Below are 5,188 nucleotides of genomic sequence, written 5' to 3'. Positions count from 1 at the left end.
ATCTTGACTACTTAAAAGAGATTAATTCACCCTGAAAACCCCTTATTTATTAAGAGAAAGGGAATCAAATTTATTATCTTAATATATAGTGGAAACCGAATTCAAGAAAGAACATCTCAAAATAATTGATCTCTTTCAACCATAGTAGTAAAGCAACCAAGAACTTTAGCTATTTCCTTTATCACATCAACATTGTGACGTCCCCAACTCCCAAATACGGACACATGGAAATCGAGGCGTCGGGATTATGACAACACGGGTCACGCATCCCATCGTTGAGTGCCAAGTGTGTGTATATATGTAACACGTGTACAAAAAAAAACCACGCAGCGGATAATAAAAGTCTTCAACTAAGTACCATAATTTTATTTAAATACAAATTCACTTAAAACAAACGTATCAAAATATTACAAGTTTAACATTGTCAGAAATCCAAAATACATAAAATAAAGGTAAGGGAAATATTTTTCAACAATACAAGTGACTCCAACTCAATATTCTGGTGGAGCCGCCTCCTCAGACTAGCCTCCTCCTCCTCATCTGCATCAAAGTCTAAGGTATCAAAGACGATACCGCAGGTAAGTAATAATCCAAACACCCACAAGATAAAAAAAAAAATACATTAAAGCTCAACAATATGTATAAACAAAATGCCATATGTATGAGATCCAAAAATAATCTTTTCTCAAAGAATATTTCCTTTCCAACTCATGCCAAAAATCACATTTGGCCGAAAAATAATTCATTTTCCAATTCACGCCAAAAGTCACATTTGGCCCAAAAATAATTCTTTTTTCACTTTTCCTCGCCATTTTTCCAAAAAATGGCCCAAAATCGAAGTCTAAAATCAATTCACATTTTCATTAACCGAATGCACCATGACCTCTCCTAGGGGTCATCCGCACACCCTGGCTCTCTTCGTCACACCATGGGTACGACCATGCGTGTGACTTCATAACTAGCGATGCCCAATTCCGCACCCAACGCTTACGTAGCCAAACATCCTCTAACCCCTACCAGCAGAGGGGCCACAGAGTTGGTACGAGAGCGTTACCATCACGTCCGCTCCCATTGTCGCCCAACAAGAACTCAAGGGACGTCACTCAGTATATTGCGCTCCTAAGTGACCAGAGGAGCTCTACTGAGATAATACCCCATCTTGGATTGGGGTCGTGATACACGCACCCAAAAATCCATTTACACATAAAAATCCAATTTTCAATATTCAACACATGTACATGTATGCCATTATGTGAAAAATCTAATTTTCTTTTTCAAACATGAACATGCATGCTCTATGCAATGCACACATCAAGACACAAAATATCCAACAAATCTCAACATCAACTAACATACAAATAACTCCGTCCTTCAATCTATCTAACTCCCGAACTCTTCAGACTCAGTTCGGCATAACCAACCAATCATAATTTATTATAAAATCAATAATATACTTAAATCTAAAAAGAAGTTTGGAAAATACTTATAGTGCTAAATAATATTTTTTGAAAGATCAACGTGCTGCAAAAGGTGGAGGAAAAGCAACGTAACAATGTAAAATACATTGTGGCCTTGGGTTATAAAACACCAACTTTTGAATGGAGATGAACCAAGATTTGGGATTGATAAGAAATGGATTAGATGTGTTTATGAAGTTAGTGGAAGTGGGGGTTGGCCGTGGGTGGCGATGAAAACGACGGTGGAAGTGAAAAAAGACCAAAACGAAGTTGAGCTCGTGAGAATTGCTCCGACAACGGATTGGAGCTGGAAATAGGTGAGCTAGGTCGGCAAAAGGTCGATGATGAAGTGGTGGCCGAAGGTGGAATGACGGCAGCGAAATGGAGGAAAAACCGTACAACTTGGAGGAGCCCACGACAGCTAACAACTTGGAGTCGAACGGTGGGGGCTGTGAACGGCAGCAGTCTGGGCGGGACGAAGGAAATGGCGGAAGAGGATGAAGGAGAAAGAGAGTGTGCAGGGAGAGAGAGAGAGAGAGAGAGAGAGAGAGAGAGAGAGAGAGAGAGAGAGAGAGAGAGAGAGAACCGGAAGAAAAATGAGGGAAAAAGAAAGAAAAAGGGAAAAGAAAGAGGAAGAAGAAAAATAAAAAGAGAAAAAGAAAATATGGGAAAAAGAAATGACGTTCAGTCCTCACCTCTAAGGTTCAGAAACTAATCCAACGAAAGTAATTTTAAAAACTATAAATTGAATAAAATAATTTAAACACAATACCTTGCTAAAATATAATAAATAACTAATAGAAACTAACAACAAAATTTTAAATCTAAAAATAAACTAAATTAAATTAAACAGTAATTAAAAAATAAAATAATAATTAATATTAAGAAAGTACCTCAAAATAAATTTCGCAAGCAATAAATCTAATTAAAGTTCAATAAATTTAAAATAAAAGAATCAATATTTTAATTAAATTAAAATATTCATTCTATAAAAATACACGTAAAAAGGAATATCACAAACATGGAGATGTTGGTGGTGTTAACAGTGACATTGACCTTCTTCATACTAGTGGCAACGGCGATGATTCCAACCTTGATTATGCTGGTGGTGGTGGTGCCAACTGCCCATTAATCCTCGTACTCGGCCCAGATGGAGGTACGACGTGATGAATTTGTGGTAAATTTTGAGTAGGGGGCGGTGGTTAGCTCTCTCTGCGGGAAACTACCTTAAATATTTAGGATAGAAGTGGTTGGATTGAGGTTGATCAGAAGTAGTAGGACACAAAGGCGTGGGCACCGATTAAAGCGAATCCAAAGAGTAGTAATAGTCCTCCATAGATTAACACTAAGGTCATGAGCAGAAACCTTATGATCATGACACCCATTTCTTACTCTATTTTTTTTCTTTGTTTGAAGGAAATTGTTTCGATCGGTATGCTTTTATAAAGTGTATGATGATTAATAGAGCTGTGGGTATCTTAATAAAAGTGTATGATGATTAATAGAGCTGTGGGTATCTTAATGTTTAATTAGATCATGATTTGGGTGTGGACTTGCTAAAGCAAGTAGTCAATGGAGGGGGCTTCCGCCTTCTGGGAAAGGCTGAACTTAAAGAAAAAACAAAGACGGAGGAACCAATTAATGTCTAGCCGACTAAATTCTTTGGCGACCAAGTATATCTACGTTGTAGTTTGTGTGGTTGCTAAAGCTGTTGGGTTGATAAACATTCACATCTTTTAATCTACATAAAGTTGAAAATAAAAAATATTCTTTGCTTTTAATTATTATTGTTATTTTCTTTTAATATGACGTCAAATAGTCATGAAAAACCCTCAGAATTTTTAGAATTTTCTAATCTTAAAACATTTCTTCAAATTGATCAATTTATCAAACACTATTTCAAAATGAAATATTAGTTGAGAGCTTTGGGCATCAAATATTTATCTCTTTAAAAATCTGTTAATACGATGGCTCCAATTACGTTTACCGACCGACAGCATTGACCCGACAAAGTATTCAATGCTTTTCTTCGTAATTTCCCAAAAAAAAAAAAAAAAGCATCGAACATACAAGCATTTTTCTAAAATAATAAATACCAAAATGATAAATATTATGTTAATAGAAATAGTAAATAGTAAATATCAATTTAGAATGAGTTCTACTATATACAAGTAGAGTCGTGTATTAATCTGTATACTAATATTGATTTATTCATATTTAAAATTTAAATTAATATTGTTCTTAATAAAATTTATTTTTTGACCAATCATATCATATTGATGTACAGATTAGTGCATAATTATACTTATAATTATATTTTTCCATTTAGAATGTGATGGTTGGGGTTAAAGAATGATAAAATAAGGAAGGAAATAGAAGAGGATGATAAATATCAGGATAATTCTAGTCTCACGTACCAAAACCCACCAGTGATGACAACCGATTCTTTGTTTTTCTTTTTTATTTAATAATTAAGAAAGTATTTTTTAATAACGTTATAAATTCCTTCTTAGAAGAGAATATTTGAAGACATAAAATAAATGTATAAAAAGAAATAAAATAACTTATTCGATAACCACATAAATAACAGCCTGTTGGGCTGATGGGTAGCGGCTGAATCATCTTGAAGAATTTATGATCATATTCAATCGATGCACGTACCTGATGGCTGGGTACATAAAAAAGGTGTAACTTTCTATAAAGTATTGACAAAGTATTGACCTTCTTCATACTGGTGGCAGCGGCGATGATTCCAACTTTGACGATGTTGGTGGTGGTGGTGATGGCTTCAGGCTCGGATTTGGCATAGATGGAGGTATGCGCTGATGTTGTGGTAAATTCCGAGCAGGGGCTGGTGGTGGTGGCGGCGGCGGCAGCCGCCTATAATGAACTGGTACATTCAAAATAGGGGCTGGCGGTGGTGGTGTGCTCTTTTTCCGGGAAACCACCTTCAAATATTTAGGATAGAAGTGGTTGGATGGAGGTTGATCAAAGTAATTAGACAAAGAGACATGGGTACCCATGAAAGCCGTGGATCCAAAGAGTAGTAGTAGTCCTCCATAGAACACTAAGGTCATGAGCAGATACCTGACACCCATTTCTTACTCTGTTTTTTTCTTTGTTTGAAGGAAATTGTTTCAATCGGTATGCTTTTATAAGCGTTGGATCATGGTTTGTGTGTGGACTTGCTAAAGCAGGTAGTTGATGGAGGAGGCGTCTTCCGGGAAAGGCTGAACTTAAAAGAAAAAACAAAGACGTGTGAACCAATTAATGTCTAGCCGACTAAATTGTTTGGTTGCCAAAGCAAGTACTGCTACTCATATGGAGGAAGCCTTTAAAGTCAAGGTCGTGGTAATTAATTTGTGGGGTTGCTGAAGCAATCAGTCAATGAAGTGAAACTTCCGACGAAGAAAGGCTGCTCTTTATCATGAAGTGAAAATAAACACTCACATTTTTTCATCCACAAAAAGAAGGAAAAAAAATGTTCTTTGCTTTTAATTATTATTATTATTTTCTTTTAATATGTCGCCAAATGATCAACATGATGTGTCAAGAAAAACCAATTTTCTACTCTTAAAAATTTCTTCAAATTGATCAAAGACTATTTCAAAATGAAATAATTATCAGCTTTGGGCATCAAATATTTATCTCTTAAAAAATCTGTTAAATTGATGTTTCCTACTACGTTGACCGACAGAATTGACCCGACAAAGTGATCGATTTTTTTTTTT

At 35.7% G+C, this 5,188-nt stretch overlaps 1 long non-coding RNA gene across 1 annotated transcript; it reads right to left on the bottom strand.

Annotated features, from left to right (window-relative positions):
- Positions 1-345: 345 nt before the first annotated feature.
- Positions 346-4,843, bottom strand: LOC122298527. Its single transcript, XR_006239434.1, has 2 exons — positions 4,179-4,843; positions 346-552 (listed from the first exon to the last, which is right to left on the bottom strand). It is a non-coding gene; the product is annotated as an uncharacterized LOC122298527 (long non-coding RNA).
- Between the last annotated feature and the right edge of the window lie 345 nt (positions 4,844-5,188).

This window comes from Carya illinoinensis, chromosome 16, assembly GCF_018687715.1.
Source record: "Carya illinoinensis cultivar Pawnee chromosome 16, C.illinoinensisPawnee_v1, whole genome shotgun sequence".
Taxonomy (NCBI): domain Eukaryota; kingdom Viridiplantae; phylum Streptophyta; class Magnoliopsida; order Fagales; family Juglandaceae; genus Carya; species Carya illinoinensis.
The sequence above is the reverse complement of the archived record's forward strand: the minus strand, read 5'-3'. Positions and strand labels throughout refer to the sequence as shown.